Here is a 17,969-nt window from a genome sequence, read left to right as displayed (position 1 = left end):
GGCTTTCCTGTGACAATAACATCTGTCCCGCCAGATGTCCCCAAGGCTTCACAGAAAGAGCAGTTTCCAAAATCTCTGAGTGCCTAGCGCGCCTGGGGTGTGCGACACTTCCATGCCTTGCCGCCCTCGGGCGCCTCTTCAATCGCCCCCACCAGCCTCCCCACTGTTCCGCACCCCCTCAGAGGAAGCAGGTAGGTGTTGCCACACGCACGTAGACCCCACCACGGACCGCCTCCGTGCCATCCGGGTCGGGTCCCTGCATGCTGCCACGCTGCCTCGCTGCGGGTACGTCTGTGGTGCCGTTGGTCCCGCCTGTACAGTCTCTGGGGGCCTGGCTAGCGCTCCCCAGCCCGTTCCGCTGACTCATCTGCACCATCAGACTCGGCTATGCTTCTATGCGGCTATGCTGAACTGCTTCAATTCGTTCAAATGCAGGACAGCGGTCCCACTGAAACAATTTCAGAGGCTCCTGGGGCATATGGCACCATGAGCGGCGGTCGCGCCGTTCAGGGTGCGTCATATGAGACTGCTTCAACGCTGGCTACACGGCCGAGTCCCGAGGTAGGCGTTGGCACAGCGGATCCCTCCGTGTCTTAGTTACACAGAGATGCCACTAAACCTTCAGCTCATGGTCGGACCCTGTGTTTCTACGGGCGGGCATGTCCCTAGAACAGGTATCCAGGCATCCGATTGTCTCCATGGATGCCTCATCCATCGGCTGGGGTGCCACGTACAACGGGCTTGTGGTTGCAGGTCTGCGGATGGGGCCTCAACTACAATGGCACATCAACTGCCTAGAGTTGACAACAGTTCGTCTTACCCTGACCCGCGTCAGGACGCTGTTCCAGGGCAAGCACGTTCAGGTCCGTACGGACAGCACTGCGGTTGTAGTGTACATTAACAGACAGGGTGGTCTACGCTCCCGTCGCATGTCACAACTCACCCGCCACCTCCTGTTATGGGGTCTGAAGTATCTGAGGTCACTTCGTGCCACTCACTTTCCGGGCCGGCTCATGCATGCGGCCGACGAGCCCTCACGGCAGCCAGTGCTTCCGGGAGAGTGGGGACTCCATCCCCAGGTGATCCAACTGATTTGGGACCACTTCGGGGCCGCACAGGTAGACCTGTTTGCTGCCCCGGACACGGCCCATTGCCAGTGGTTTTATTCCCTGACCGAGGGGACCCTCGGCACGGATGCGCTGGCACACAGCTGGCCCTGGGGCCTAAGCTAACATGTGTTTTCCCCAGTGAGCCTTCTTGCACAGACACTGTGCATTTTCGGGGCGGCAGTGGCTCAGTGGTTCATATAGGTTGTCTACAAACCAAAAGTGGTGGCTCAATCCCCGGTTGCACCTGACCAAGTGTCGAAGTGTCCATGAGCAAGACACCTAACCCCAGCTGCTCCCGATGAGCTGGATGGTGCCTTACATGGCTGACATTGCCGTCGGTGTATGAATGGGTGAATGCGAGGCAAAAATGTAAAGCGCTTTGGATGGCCATAGGGTCTGTTAAAAGCGCTATATAAATGCAGTCCATTTACCATTTCAGGGAGGACAAGGAGCAGGTCCTGTTGAAATGGTTCCGGGAACTAGTGCTCCTTGCGACAGCACCTCCTTGGCCCATTCCTACCTTTTCTCTGTCCTGTCCGAGCACTTCGGACGTATGTGGACAGAACGCAAAGCTTTAGGACCACAGAGCAGCTCTTCGTCTGTTACGGAGGACAGCAGAAGGGAAAGGCTGTCTCCAAGCAGAGGATGGCCCACTGGATAGTGGATGCCATCGTCGTGGCGTATGAGTCTCAAGACGTGCCCTGCCCGCTCAGGATTAGGGCCCACTCCACCAGGGGTGTAGCCTCTTCCTGGGCGCTAGCTCGTGGCACCTCGCTGACAGATATTTGTTGAGCTGCGGGCAGGGCTATATGTGTATTCTCCACGGTACGGCGAGCCTGTGTCTTTCCCTTGGCAGAGCCCACTCTGCCATCTCAGTGCGGTGACTGTCCCCTGCCCATCAGGGCCGGGGCCACCCCTGGGACTCCCGTATGTGGCACTGCCCACGGCCAGTCCACACGTTTAATTTCCACACGTTATCACCTTCGGGGGAGTGTGGCTTCCGCAGCGGCCTCCAGGGGCACGCTTTCCCAGCGTTATCCAATAGTCCACTGTTTGGGTCTTGTGGGATAGCAGTAGGGCTCTCCCTGCAGGAAATTCCCCGCCCGCTGAGACAGGGTCCGAGGGACTCCGGCAGGGTGCTGGAAGTGGTAGTAACTGTGGCGTTTTCCATAGGGATCCCCATTCGTCGGTCTAAGTCCGATGTACGTCGAACATGACTGACTGAAAGGGAACGTCTCGGTTACATATGTAATCCTCGTTCCCTGAAGGAGGGAACGGAGACGTACGTCCCATCGCCACGGTTGCTGTACCATCACTGCAGTTCGAGCCTCGGTTCGGCTCATCAGTGAAAAACAATGGTGCGTGGTGATCGCTTCCGCTTTATACCCGCGCAAGGGGTGGGGTGCGATATGCAAAGCATCAAAATCTCGAAGCTGATAGGGGCTCCCAGAAGTGATCCCCATTCGTCGGTCTAAGTCCGCCGTACGTCTCCGTTCCCTACTTCAGGGAACGAGGGTTACATACGTAACTGAGACGATTTCCTGTCTAATGAAAAAAAAATTGTGCAGCATATATATATATATATATATATATATATATATATATATATATATATATATATATATTAGGGATGCCACAATACTCAATATAATACAGCCTTCACGGTTCAATACGCGCTGTTGAATTGCGGGTTTTTCGGTTTTGTATTTAATTAATTATTTCCATTTTTCTCAGTTTGAAATATTTCTCAGTTTATTTCGGCTATTTTTGAATGTGCCTGTGAGTCTACGTGCTGATATAAGCAAATATCCAATCATGCACCAAAGTTAGGCAGTGTTTACCCACGTTTTAAAGCCTTGCCGGTTAAACATTTTATTTACATGCATGCACTGTTTTGCATTGAGCGCGCGCACTAAACGTCTGTCAAACACACGTAATTACTGGACAGTCTTGCTGCGCTAATACTGTCAAATACACACAGGGTTAACATATAAACACAGTCTGTTATGTCTAAAGTGAAAATAAAATCTCGTGCATCTATATGAGATGCGAGCAGGTCTTCAATTGACAGCAGCGCAGCCTAGTGAACGCATGTCCTTAAAGGGATAACTCACCTCTAAAATGATGTTAATAAAATAAAATAAAAGACCTTTAATACAGTAGGTTTTTATCAATGTTGTATATTGAAGACTATGTAGTTTTAATTTTAACATACATTTATTTATTCAATTTTATACTTAAATTCTACTGTTACATCTCTGAGTTGTCACTGTAAATCTTTATATATATATTTATTTTATATTATATAGCCTAATACACTCGGAATGTGTACAAGGGTTTTTTTTAAGTAAAGATTTCATTTTAAGTAATGGTTTTCAAGTCTATTTAGTAAAATAAAGAAAGAATATTGCATTAAAAAAGGTCCCGTTCTTCGCGATTCCATCTTTCAAACTTTAGTTAGTGTGAAATGTTGCTGTTGGAGCATAAATAATACCTGTAAAATTATAAAGCTCAAATTTCAATGCCAAGTGAGATGTTTTATTTAACAGAAGTTCCCTTTCAAAGCCTACAGCGAACAGCCGGTTTGGACTACACCCCTGCACTTCCTTGCTTGAATGACGTCACTAGAACCATTTGTTGACTAACCCTCCGCCCACAAGAACATGCAAAATAGGGGGCGTGGTCTTGTTGCTCTCCACGTGGAGAAGAGCGCACATTCAGCGCTTGCATCTCCCCGTTATGGTAAGAGGCGGGACCTTTCCGGGCAAAGTGCGCTAAGCTGCTGTCCAATCACAACACGGGAAGCGCTGGCCCAATCAGAACTCGTTACGTGTTTCTGAAGAAGAAACTTCATAGAACAAGGAAATCATCAGGCCGTTTTTAGGACAGAGAAAACAGCGGTGTACAGATAAGTAAATTGTGTGAAAAATACTGTTTTTTTACACACGAAACATGAACTCATGTTATATTGCACACTGTAAACATAATCAAAGCTTCGTAAACATGCAAAGAACGGGACCTTTAACCTTTTACTGTTACTGCCGCCTAAGAATAGAATAGCAAAAAAACCGAACCGAACCGGAAAACCGTGGTTAAAAACCGAGGTATGTATTGAATCGTGGACTAACTGTATTGTTGCATCCCTAATATATATATATATATATATATATATATATATATATATATACATACGTGTTCCCTGCTCACATAGGACATACAGATTCCATTGGAACTTGCCCCGTAAACCGCTCAGTACGAATACGCGTACCATTTCAAGTGTCACAGCAGACACGCCCCTTAAAACTTAGCATTCAAGCCAGCGTAGGAAAAATGCCTCTTATTTCTAAATTATGACCATTTTTTATTGAAAAATTAACATTATAGTTATTAACATTATACTCCTTTAACATTATAGTTTTTACTGTAAATGTAAAGAAATTCTTGAAACCCAAAATGATGCTACTGTTTTTTTACAGTAATATTTTGGCAACCACAGACATTATTTTGGACTGACAAAAGATATTTTACACATAACATAAAAAGTGAAAACAACATTTTTTTAAAGATCATAACTGGACTCCATAACATGACACTAACAACAGAACCCTTTAAGCTGCATTTACTGTGTGCTTATACTATATATATAAATATATGTTGCATATACTATAGCCTGTGTAAAATGTAGCATACTTGTACATCAACTTTTTGAAGGCAGTGCAAATAAGCATAGGTTACTATAAGTGTTAATCCCGTTACACAACAGGTCTGACATAAGACTGATTACTTGAGGCTGAGGTCTCATATGTCACAGAAATGAGTTTATGGCATCATGGGGGTGGGGTGGGGGGTGTAAGGGGGGGTTGAGGAAATCCCCAGGCTTTAATATGGAAATATTTTATGGTCAAAGAGCAGTGAGTCCTCTGTGGAAATCCCAGTGTACGTTTGGCCAGCTAAACACTGTGCCTCAGAGCAAGTAAAGAGATTACAACCTGTGATTATCCAATCAGCACTGGCCATTCCAAATGCCCGACACTAAGTCCTAATACAGTACGGCTTTGATGCAGAGATCAAGTACACTTGCGCCACTGTAACATTGTGCATTGTGTGTTTAGGATTGTTATTGTGTTCAAAATTACACATTGGATCTTCTGACAGATCCTCCATACTCGCCTTGCAGTGTAAGATGAAGCTGGAGGTTCCTCACAGTTGCGTGTCTCACCCAAGACTTTGGACATTATTTTGAAGCGTACAACCACTGAGGTGGTTTTCAATCTCTTGTGAAAACTTTCACCAGCTTTTTTTCTATATGCCCAGTGCTTTACATTCTGAACAGTCTCATTGTGCTTTGCAGTATTTCAGTGGACATTGTGATCGCTCAAATCCAGAAAAACAAGCAATATCCAAAGGCAGTTGACCAGATTTAGTCATTTTGATAATATCCTCTTTTGTTGCAGAGGACATTTCCTTCCTCTTGGCCATTTCACTAAAACCCACAAAATCACGTTCCAGATTAAAAAATGAGTTGTACACACAAGCAGAACTGCGCAATATGCTAACAAAATATGTTAAACATTTTGTATACAATGTAACTTTCAAAGGCCGGACATCACTTTTGGCACTTCATAGAATTCAACTTTAAATGGGGCAAATTCCAAAACCGATACCAGCATTATTTGTTCAACTAATATGTTTTCAGAATTCGAAGGGGAAACCAAATCCAATGTTGATATTCAGTTGCTATTCAGTATACAAAAATGTTCAATTTTAACAGGGGGGAAATGCTATGGAAGTCAATAGAAGTCAACTTTTTTGTTACCAACATTCTTCTAAAATATCTTCTGTTGTGTTTAGCAGAAGAAAGAAATTCAGACTGGTTTGCAACAACTTGAGGTTGAGTAAATGATGACCAAATTTTAATTTTTGAGTGAACTATCCCTTTTCAATAAATGACTAAGCGTATCTGACCAGGCAGCCAATCACAGAGGGACTGAATGACTTCAATTAAGTTCAATTAAACGCCTCACTCACAGTGTGCTATCATAACACATACCAAAATACTTTTTTTCTTCTTAAATTTGTCTTTGTGCATTATGTGACATGATACAATTACAACGACATACAGACAAGTTCAATCAAATCCCAACTCAGACGTTAAATGAAGTCTGAATTTAGTACTTTTAGATAGACAGCTTTAATTGTCATTTTGCATACATGTTTTTCCAAAGCAAATTAGTGTGTGCTAATTGTTGGGACTCTCCCCCTGGAGCATCCTGTGGAAAATTGCCTTACCCAAGGGCACAGAAGTGACAGGTGGTTTCCAGTAATTCATTTCATTAGTGGCCCTACCTGGCACTAACCCAGCAACATTAACATTACCAGACCAGGCCAGACTATAATTAATAATTAATTAATTTGTTACATTTATATAGCGTTTTTCTAGGCACTCAAAGCGCTTTACATATAGAAGGGGGAATCTCCTCAACCACCACCAGTGTGCAGCATCTACTTGGATGATGCGACGGCAGCCATATTGCACCAGAATGCCCACCACACACCAGCTGATTGGTGGAGAGGAGACCGAGTGATTAAGCCAATCAGTATATGTGAATTATTAGGAGGCCATGATGGACAGAGGCCAATGGGCAAATTTGGCCAGGATGCTGGGGTTACACCCCTACTCTTTATCGAAGGACATCCTGGGATTTTTAACGCCCACACAGAGTCGGGACCTCGGTTTAATGTCTCATCCAAAGGACGGTGCTCTTTGACAGTACATTGTCCCCATCACTATACTGGGGCGTTAGGACCCACACAGACCACAGGGTGATCGCCCCCTGCTGGCCTCACTAACACATCTACCAGCAGCTACCTAGTTTTCCCAGTTGGTCTCACATCCAGGTACTGACAAGGTAATTTTTTTTTCAAATCCATTATGCGAATCATGAATATGACTTCCATACCGGATCGGTTGGGTCCCGGGTTAACAACAACCGCCATCAGTGCTGTTGACCTACAGGGCACTGGTGGAAATTGGGCTACTGTTAGTCAAGGAAAACATATCCGTAGGCAGAAAGAGAAGAGGAAAGGCAAGAGTTAAGGACTGAAAGTAGGGACTTTGAATGTTGGTACAATGACAGGTAAAGGCAGAGAGCTAGTAGATATGATGCAGATGAGGAAAGTTGATATTCTGTGTGTCCAGGAGGTCAGGTGGAAAGGGAGCAAGGCTAGTAGCATTGGAGCAGGGTTTAAACTGTTTTATAATGGTGTGGACAGAAGGAAAAATGGAATTGGAGTGATCCTGAAGGAGGAGTTTGTGAAGAATGTTCTGGAGGTAAAGAGAGTGTCAGATATGTTGATGAGTCTGAAGCTGGATATTGAAGGTGTGATGTTGAATGTTGTTAGTGCCTATGCTCCACAAGTAGGTTGTAAGCAAGATGAGAAAGACAGATTCTGGAGCGAGTTGGAGGAAGTTATGCAGACTGTTCCTAGAGGTGAGAGAGTAGTGATAGGGGCAGATTTGAATGGACATGTTGGGGAAGGGAATAGTGGGGAGGAGGAAGTGATGGGCAGGTTTGGTCTTCAGGAAAGGAACCCAGAAGGACAGAGGTTGGAAGACTTTGCTAAAAGTATGGAGATGGCTGTGGTGATACACATACTTTCAGAAGAGGCAGGAACACAGGGTGACATATAAGAGTGGTGGCAGGAGCACACAAGTGGACTATATCTTATGTAGATGCTGTAATCTGATGGGAATTAGCAATTGTAAAGTAGTGGTAGGTGAGATTGTAGCTAGACAGCATAGGATGGTGGTGTGTAAAATGACTCTGGTGGTGAAGAAGATGAAGAGAGTAAAGGCAGAGCAGAAGACAAAGTGGTGGAATTTGGAAAAGGAAGAGTGCTGTGAGGTTTTCAGGGAGGAGTTGAGGCAAGCTTTAGGTGGTCAGGAGGGGCTTCCAGATGACTACTACAGCCAAAGTGATCAGGGAGATGGGTAGGACGGTGCTAGGTGTGTCATCTGGAAGTAGGAAAGAAGACAAGGAGACTTGGTTGTGGAATGAGGAAGTCCAGGAGAGTATCCAGAGGAAGAAGTTAGCTAGGAAGAAGTGGGACAGTGAGAGGACAGAGGAAAGTAGACAGGATTATAGGGTGATGCAGCGCGAGGTTAAGATAGAGGTGGCAAAGGCCAAACAGAAAGCTTATGAGAACATGTATGCAAGGTTAGATAGTAAGGAAGGTGAGAGGGATGTGTATCGGTTGGCGAGGCAGAGGGGTAGAGATGGAAAGGATGTGCAGCAGGTTAGAGTGATTAAAGATAGAGATGGAAATGTTTTGACAGGTGACAGGAGGGTGAGGGAAAGATGGAAGGAGTACTTTGAAGAACTGATGAATGAGGAAAATGACAGGGAGAGAAGAGTTGTAGAGGCAAATACTGTTGACCAGGAAGTAGAAAGTATTAGCAAGGGTGAAGTTAGGAGAGCTTTAAAGAGGATAAAGAGAAGAAAGGCAGTTGGTCTTGATGACATACCAGTGGAGGTATGGAAGTGTCTAGGAGAGATGGCAGTAGAGTTTTTAACTAGGTTGTTCAACAAGGTCTTAGAGAGTGAGAGGATTCCAGAGGAATGGAGGAGAAGTGTTTTGGTGCCGATTTTTAAGAACAAGGGAGATGTGCAGAGTTGTGGAAGCTATAGAGTGCCAAGAGAGGAGCTGTGGTATTGTATGAGGAGGTCTGGAGAGGCAGAGAAGTATTTTAGAGTGGTGCAGGATATGTATGAGAGCAGTAGGACAGTGGTAAGGTGTGCAGTAGATGAGACAGAGGACTTCACGGTGAAGGTGGGACTGCATCAAGGATCGGCTCTGAGCCCCTTCTTGTTTGCGGTTGTGATGGACAGGCTGACAGATGAGGTCAGACAGGAATCTCCATGGACTATGATGTTTGCGGTTGACATTGTGATCTGTAGTGAGAGTTGGGAGCAAGTGGAGGAAAGTCTAGAGAGGTGGTGGTTTGCTCTGGAGAGGAGAGGAATGAAGGTTAGTCGCAGCAAGACAGAATACATGTGTGCGAATGAGAGGGAAACAAGTGGAACAGTGAGGTTACAGGGGGAAGAAGTAAAGAAGGTGCAGGATTTTAAGTACTTAGGGTCAACAGTCCAGAGCAATGGGGAGTGTGGAAAAGAGGTGAAGAAGCGTGTGCAGGCAGGTTGGAATGGATGGAGAAAAGTGTCAGCTCTGTTGTGTGATAAAAGTGTACCAGCAAGAATGAAAGGAAAGGTGTACAGGACAGTAGTGAGACCAGCAATGTTGTATGGTTTGGAGACAGTTGCACTGGCTACAACGGAGTTCCTACGGGACTTCAGCGCGAGCAGCTAGCCATCTAAAACACTATTTAGGTGAATTTAAACAATGGCTAAGGGGCTAAACGCATCTCGTTGTCATGTAAGGGATCTGTTCATGTTGGACAGACATTTTTAATTGCATTTTGTGTCTGTTAAGAGGCACAAAGACACCCTATACGTTATGCCCCATTACGTTATGAGTGGGGGCTCTGGGCATTAACTGTAATAGCTTCGTGTTCCAAGGACCAATCCGGTTCGTTTTTTTTTCTATAGACTGTACTCACAAACGTATAACGATCAAGATAAACTTAAAAATTCCCCAGAGTTGTCCGTTAACATGTAATTAAGTAAAAGTTTTTATTTTGACATTACAAAGTGCACTTAAGTCATAAAGTGTACTCTCTTTAAGTTCATTTAAGTGGCTTTTTTTTAAACTATTATAGCTGCAATAAAAATAATTGTAAGATTTGATGTACACAACAAGTGCACGTTCAAAACAATTCAGTTACGCAATTATACTTCCAAACTCACTCGACGGGTACAGCCCAAATCTGGCATGCCAGAATGGTCAAACAAGCAAACAAACTTTTAAAGTCACTTCTTTGCACTTAGGTCAACTTATAAAATGGCTTAGAGCTGACTCTGCACATTAAACTAGAACTTTTAAGATTTATAAATGAAGCACCTCACCTTTAAATCTTATTTGAAATGGCTGTCAATAAGGGCATTTCTAAACTTAAATGCACTAACATCTGTTTTCAACAAGGTATAAGAGTGTTTCCACCATCAGAGGTTTATCAGACCGGTTCCATTCTCTTTAGGAAGAACTCACCAGACGCCTCTTAAAGCAGAGCATGTGTGGAGATTTAAGTACTACTATCAAATCAGACACACAGGGATGAAGATACAAACTCTAACATGTTGCAGTGGCCCTGCACTTAGTTGATGAATACTTAACCAGTACTTGAATGACTTTGCAAAAACTCTCTAATCTTTATAAGAAGCCTCGCTTTTCCATAGATCATCACTCTTAGCACTTAATACTCAGGAGTGCGTGCACAAGATATGAACGTATCTGCTAGAAAGCACAGTGTCACCTCAGATGACCGTTTGTGCTGCGCTTTTAGAATGCTCTGCCAAAATACATTTCAAAATCAGCCACTGATATTGTGCAAAACTACATTCAAAAACAGCTGGACGGAGCAGACAGTCAACAGATTGCTCAACATCTTTAACTATTTTTAACTTTTATTTCCTAATTTTATGCGTGCAATTGCAACAGATTACTCTGAATGTGAACTCTGAACTGTACAACATGAACAGAGAGATTTTTTTGTTTTGTTTCAATGTACATTCAATATAATGTAAAAAGGTTATAAACTCCACCTTTCCATTACTATTTATATAATGTTCTCTGATGTCCACATGTTATCAAGATTTTACATCAAAAATATAATAAGCTACTTTCTGTCCTCTCTTCCAGAATTGGAAGTAAATGTCCACTAATTAAAAACAAATCAGAGACAAAATAAAGCAAACAACCGAACAGTGTCTTACTGATTTGATCAGACTTGAACTTCATTAAAAATAAAGTTCATCCACGCTTTCTTAGGATCACAATGTGTTAAGATCACAAGGATGGCAATGCAAAGACTGTGTTTTTTCTTTTCACAACTTGGCAAAACGTCTAGTAATCTTTAGAGGCATCTCTATCGTTTTGTTTCTGGAGTAACCCTGCGTTTGTCTCATATTTACTACTACATTACAGAGATGCTCACAAGTCTCTAAGCTAGAGTCCAAGTCAAGTCTCAAGTCTCTGAGCTAGAGTCCAAGTCAAGTCTCAAGTCTCTGAGCTAGAGTCCAAGTCAAGTCTCAAGTCTCTGAGCTAGAGTCCAAGTTAAGTCTCAAGTCTCTGGGCTTGAGTCCAAGTCAAGTCTCAAGTCTCTGAGCTAGAGTCCAAGTTAAGTCTCAAGTCTCTGGCCTCGAGTCCAAGTCAAGTCTCAAGTCTCTGGGCTCGAGTCCAAGTCAAATCTCAAGACTCTTTATTATAATAAGTCTCTTAAGTGTTGCATCATGTACGGCGACCCATCCAGGCCGTGTAGAACACTGCAAAGCTATATAAGGAATTCAAAGCATGTAATGTGTTATTTTGACACCTATCTCTATTAACATACCGTATCAGCTTTGATTTTGTTATATAACTGTAAACAGGGTATTGCAACATGACAAAAACACCAAGAATGCTTTACCTTTAAGATAATATCTGCATTTTGCCTTAGCATAAACGCACAGTACCCTAAACAGTACAGACCAAAAATTTAGGTTCTGAAGAAAAAGTACTCCCTTGTCTGTTCCAGAATTATAATGATAATGCGGACCTGTGAGAGCACCAGCACCACAACATATTTGGAGGAGGTCCATATTCCACGAGTAGGAATATAGCGTGGCCTCTATAAGAGCTGCGCGTTTCCCCACTGTGCGCCGAACTGTGCTGCGATTCACGCGAATAGTGTGAGTAACACTGACTCGGGAGCGCTCTTGTTCAGAAAACTAACTTGCGTATTCATTTTAGCCGATTTAATGTATTTAGTTCAATAAAACACATGTACTGTAAGCGGTGATGGTGTTAATGATTTACTTCAGACATGAGAGAGAGTGAGCTTCAGTGCATCACGCTCGGATGACAGAGAATGTGCTCAGTGAAAAAACGCACTTTTCGATCTGGAGTCTAATGAAAGTTAAGTAGAAAATATTGTATCTTATGTAGGCTATAACTGCACTTGTTTCAGAGTACGGGTGTCCATGGTTAACCGATTAACCGATTAACTGTTAAAAATGGCGTAACCGAGTAAAACCTTTTTGGTCGGTTAAGTGGCGTCAATGGCGTGCTTTGAATTTAGTTGTAATATATTTTTGCACCACTAGAGACCGCCAGAGCGCTCCCAGACATTTGTAATATCCACAAGAGGTCATGACCAGTTTTCTAACATGAAGCGGTCAAAGAAAAGTATAGTGTAGGAGCACTTTAAAATTGAGAGTGACGGGGCAAAATGCAAGTATTGCAATGCAGTGCTTACCGTATTTTTCAGGCTATAAGTCGCTCCGGAGTATAAGTCGCATCAGTCAAAAAATGTGTCATGAAGAGGAAAATAACATATAGGCCTATAAGTCGCACTGGACTATAAATAATTACCATTAATAATCGCCTTAGGGCAGAAGCAGAGCGGGGGCCGCGTGCGCAGGCGCGCATCCGCTCGTGTCCTCGCTGTGCATAACGGAGCAGAAGAAAGAAAGTTAGAAACTTGTGAGGGACTAGCGAAAAGCAGAAGTTACTTTAACTGTAATGAAGAAAGAAAAAAAAAGCTTATTGCGGACTGAAAGCAAGATGGCCAGAGCTGAAGTAAACGAGTCCACAGATGCTTGAACTCTGCCGGGAGAGGCTCAGTCAAACGCTGTGTGAATCGTTCTCGGCTGCATATGTTACTACATGCAGTTTGTAATTTGCAGAATTGGATTTTCTTTATGGGAGGCATTTTGTTTGTGTTCAGTCTTTCTAAGTTGTTGTCTTTAAGTTAATATTTCAGTTAAGAGTGTAACAGACTTTGGTACGCACTGGCGCTCATTATGTATGTGTGCAATGTATTTTTCCCCTCGGGGCTTGCCGTAGATAGGTTGGAGCATGCGCACTTGTTGTTTGGTACTGGAGTGTCGCGGGTTTTGGGGTTTTTCAGGTTGGTGATTTACATGTGACAGAGAATAAAGGAAGGAATGTTCAGACGGCTGTCGTTTATTGTTTTTTTATGACAAAGTATTTTAGGCGAACACTGCACGAACGCTCGGTCACAAGCTTTTTTTTCTGTTTTCAGTTATTTTCTTTTTCAAGGGTAGGCTACAGGAGCAGCATAGAGCCCTCTTTCGCAGCTATATGTTTATTCTTGTATGAATTAAATTTGATATGTCGCACCTCACTATAAGTCGCAGGACCAGCCAAACTATGAAAGAAGTGCGACTTAAGCCTAGTTCACACTGCCCGATTTTTGCCCCGATTTTGAGTCGCCGACAGGTTTTGTGAAATCGCCGACAAATGCCCGAGATCACAGGCAAATCGGTGCTCGTGCACGCGAGTGACAATCACGCAGTATGAATGATCAAAGACGCGATCAGAGAGAATCGCCGACGAGTCGCCGACGCCGGTGAGATATTTGGCATGCTAAATATCTGGACCTGTCGGCGATTCAAACTCCTGCTGTGTGAACAGCGTTCTGACTGAAAATTACACCGACAGCCAATGAGAGCGTGAGATACAGGGCAGCAAGAGGTTCAGGGAGGAGTTATAAAGCAGAATTTCAGTATTTTAATAGATATATTTACAATTCTATGAAACAGAAACAAAGGCCAAACATTTGCACATCCAGCCACAGCAGCAGCACATTAAATAATTATTTATTTACCTCAAACTGTCTTTGCAGAACAAAATCCTGGCTCCCAGCTCTGTCTCTCCAACAATTTCTTCCGCCATAATCTTTTTTCTTTTTCTCCACAAATCAGCACACATACAATTTGAAGCAAACTTTGTGCAGTTTATCATTTTTAATAACAATTCCAAGTCTCGCGCGAGAACTCCGGTCTGACGCACGTGTGATCTCGCGTTGTTTACTTGTCACATCGCACGTGTTTGGGAAACGTAGTTTGCGCACGGGAGAGAGAGAGAGTTGTCGGCGATTCTTCCTTGTTCAGTCATGCAGTGTGAACTCCTCTGTCGTCAAACCATCGTGCAGTGTGAACACAGCAGTGACTGAATGATACCCCAGATAGTCATGCAGTGTGAATAGAGCTGTGACCCGACGAGTTTGAAAATCGTGCAGTCTGAACTAGGCTTTATAGTCCCATCTCAACAGCCAACACTCAGGAATCATTAGAGAGGCGTTGCACTTGCATTGCTCGTGAACTGGAGCGCATCTCATCCTAATTTAACGAAACTCAGCGCAGGCCTCACAGACATGAAATAGGATCTTAAGCTTGAAATGTCTTTTAACAATTTAAAACAAAAAGAAACCGGCTACTCTCTGATTATGTAATCCATGATGTGCATTTCTCTCTATAGGCTCTCTCTATCACTACAGAGATGGCGGTCGTCAAATTAATAAACTAAAAATAATAACCGTGACGCGCACTACACTGTAAAAAATCCAACTTGCAAATTGTTGACTCAGTTTCAGATTTTAAGTTGAGTGGACAAATTTTTGACGTTGAGTTTACTTATAAGGACGATTTCACTGCAAGTTTACTAATATGTCGTCCACTGAACACAAACAAGTAAGTTGAGAAAACGTAATGTTTTAATTTATTCATAACTTCCCGTCATCGCGCATGCGCAGAATGTCAGCGCTGTATCTTGCACGGGGTTTCCTCCTTCAACCAAGCTTTGGAAGAGACTGGATTTCATCTGGTTGAGGTAAGTTTTCTTTAAGCTTTATGAATAATTTAAGCTACATATATGGCACACCTTGTTTGTTAAATGTTAAAAGACTAAACTCATATTAAAGCATGTGGTGATTAGTTATTTTGTTTGTTATCTGTTATGTTCGGTGATCCTGTTAGCAATCTGTTAACATTTGAAGGTATATATCAACATATACAGCTAGAGTATGGCTGGATGGACTATATTTTTAATGGAGACTATATAAAATGTAGGCCTATTTTGCTAGAGATTGTACACGTAGCACAGTAACGTCTATTTAAAGCTTCACTTTGTAATAAACTTTTTTTATGTTCAAAATTGACGAAATAGATACAATGAGCAAGTACTTTATGAATCCATTTTTTAAACCGTGTTTTTGTCTTATTTTGAATCATTACGCTACACCTATAATACATGTTTATTTTGGGACTATTTTAGCTCAGTCGGCGTCGATGCGGAGTAGCACAATACTTTCGGCGTGACTCGTCCTCATAGACATAAACAGAGAGAAGTAGCTCCGACTACAATGTTCTTCCGCAAGACGCATGCACACCGTTTTGTTTTGATTAACGCGCGCCAAAAGTTACAGCTTCAACGTTATTGACAACTTAGACAAGTGTGAGGAAACATGCTTGAACGAGAAAAGAATAAGAAGGACGTGCATGATGTTAAAAATGTTAAAGACAGCATGTAAGTGCTAATCTTTTGTGTTTATTGCAATTTGATAGTGAAACATATACCCAATTTTGTCAAAAAGCTCACAGTGGGTAGTATTACCTTAAACACAGTAGGTTATGTCTTAATTGAACATAAATAATTTAGTGAATCCAAGATGTTTTAGTAGGATGTATTTGATATGTGCTTTAGCTCTTAAAGTGAAAGCAATCTAAGTACCTGCCGTCTTGTGTATATATTGTTACTCAAACAACAAGACAACATCACTTAACGTTAATGCTCTTTTGTATCTTTATAAATACATTTATATTTAATTAATACAGTGAAGACTATGCATTGGGTTGTAATATCTTTTTATTATTCCATTTCTGTAATGCTACATGATAAATTAACATACTGTAACTGCTTTTGCGTTTGTTTTTGTATTTGTCCTGTTTAGAAAAGAAAAAAAAAAGCACCAACATCAAACATCAGTGATGCATTGACAAAAATCTGGCAGATGTGCAAAAAATGTGACCTTTTGAAAGATCAGGTGAGTTTATTATTTTTAGATCTAAATGAAGTGTACACTTAATTACTGTTTTAACAAAGTTTTTTTTTCAGGGTCTGTGCTGAGTATTACAGGAGAGCACATTTTCCCTTCATTGGATGAACACACATCTAGTTGTACAGAGAATGGAGATGAGAAGAAGTTCTTACTAGACCAACATGAACATCAGGTAATTGTTTAGCATGTGATATATGTTTGATTAAAGGTTGAATGGTGTCATCTCTCTGTCAAGCTAAGTCCCATGCCTCTCTTAGGATATAACTTGGATATAACTTGTTCCATATTTGTTTTTTCTGTCTTTCAGTCACTCCATTGTACTTGCTCAAAGAAAGGCCACAACTTTCAGAGGGACCTTTGTTTATAAGAGAAAAGTTTGGAAACATCCTGAAGACTTGCCTGGTAAGATGATGTGTGTCATCATCAGCATATACACTCATGCCTGAAATACTTCACCTGTTCACCTGTTTATCAGGTCCTTTTAGGTATACAAACGTATCATTTGCTCTCTGTCAGCCAAAAGGCAGAGTAAAGAGACGAAAGCAGGGTACAAAGTCATGGTAAAAAATACTAAATTGAAAAATCATATTTGAATCTTTCTCAGTGATCAGTTTGATTTCATCTGAGAGCACAAATTCAACAAGTTATTGTTGAATCAGCATTGGAATTACATCAATGCTGAAATGGCTTCTAACAGCACAGGTTCAGGTGTGGCAGTGTTTGGGCTTGGGAAATATATTATGTTTATCAGTTTTAGTTCAATGGCTGAATTTGAACAAGCTTAAAAGGTTAGTTCAACTAAAAATGAAAATTAGCCCATGGTTTGTTCACCCTGAAGTCATTCTAGGTGTATAGGACATTCTTCATATACGCAGAGTTAAATAAAAAATATCATGGCTCTTCAAAGCTTTATAATGGCATTGAATGGTGGTTTCTGTTTTGAAGTCCATAAAAGTGCATCTATCCATCATAAAAGTGTATCATTCATTCATTCATTCAAGCGAAGTAGCGTGTTTGTGTAAGAAAAATATCCATACTTAAAACTGTATAGACTAAAATATCTAGCTTCCAACGGTATGCAAGTCAACATGCGCTTGTGTGTGGGGCAGTTATATGATGGATAGAATAGCTGATGGATGGGTAGGTAAAAATGCGCTTTTTAATATATAACTCTGATATAACTCTGACACAAAGAAAGTTATATACACCTAGGATGGCTTGAGGGTGATTAAATCATGGGCTAATTTTCATTTTGTGAGGAACTAACCCTTTATAATCAGGGCCACCTTTACTTTTCAAATAAAGTTACATGAGCATGTTTAGGAACACACTGAACACACTGTGGTCCACTGGAAAATCCCTAATTTTATGCTTATTTCTATTGCAGGACATAGAGCCAGGATAAAGGGAGAAGATGAGGATCTTAACCATCTTTGGAAATGATGCCACCATCCACTCAAACCCAAATATAAGGTGCCTCTCTGTAGTACTAAGAGCAGATTGGACTAGGTAATGTGCAATACCTTTGCTGCAATTGTTACTAAATATTTTTTTCAAAAGTGTTTAATGTTCTTGACCCCCAGTGCTCAGCAAGAGTCTGGTCCTTAAAAAAATTGCTGCAGTCTTTATGGATAATCATAAGGTTGAGCATTTATTTATTTATTTATTTCAATTTGTACTCTAATTTAGTGCATAATCTTTTTTTGTTTATAAATATTGAAGAGTGGAGTAGAAGTTCATCACCTTCTAATGTACCTATTGGAGACAGAAAATGCTGTTTTGCAGAATTGTCAATAAAAAATTTCTGTAATGATGGCAATGTATTTTGTATTGTGTTGTATTTT

At 41.9% G+C, this 17,969-nt stretch overlaps 1 protein-coding gene and 1 long non-coding RNA gene across 11 annotated transcripts in view; one reads left to right on the top strand and one right to left on the bottom strand.

Annotated features, from left to right (window-relative positions):
• rims2b (regulating synaptic membrane exocytosis 2b) overlaps nucleotides 1-17,969 on the bottom strand; it is a 241,805-nt gene that overhangs the window by 213,919 nt on the left and 9,917 nt on the right. The window lies entirely within an intron of this gene.
• On the top strand, nucleotides 14,698-17,883 carry LOC137048491 (uncharacterized). 3 transcript variants are annotated; one of them, XR_010899423.1, is made up of 5 exons: nucleotides 14,698-14,897; nucleotides 16,018-16,110; nucleotides 16,182-16,297; nucleotides 16,433-16,527; nucleotides 17,513-17,883. It is a non-coding gene; the product is annotated as an uncharacterized lncRNA (long non-coding RNA). The 3 variants fall into 3 exon arrangements; XR_010899422.1 differs by lacking the exon at nucleotides 14,698-14,897 and adding an exon at nucleotides 15,035-15,593; XR_010899424.1 differs by lacking the exon at nucleotides 14,698-14,897 and adding an exon at nucleotides 15,035-15,597 and having other exon boundaries at nucleotides 16,023-16,110.

This window comes from Pseudorasbora parva, chromosome 19 (genome assembly GCF_024679245.1).
Source record: "Pseudorasbora parva isolate DD20220531a chromosome 19, ASM2467924v1, whole genome shotgun sequence".
In the NCBI taxonomy this organism is placed as follows: domain Eukaryota; kingdom Metazoa; phylum Chordata; class Actinopteri; order Cypriniformes; family Gobionidae; genus Pseudorasbora; species Pseudorasbora parva.
The sequence above is the reverse complement of the archived record's forward strand: the minus strand, read 5'-3'. Positions and strand labels throughout refer to the sequence as shown.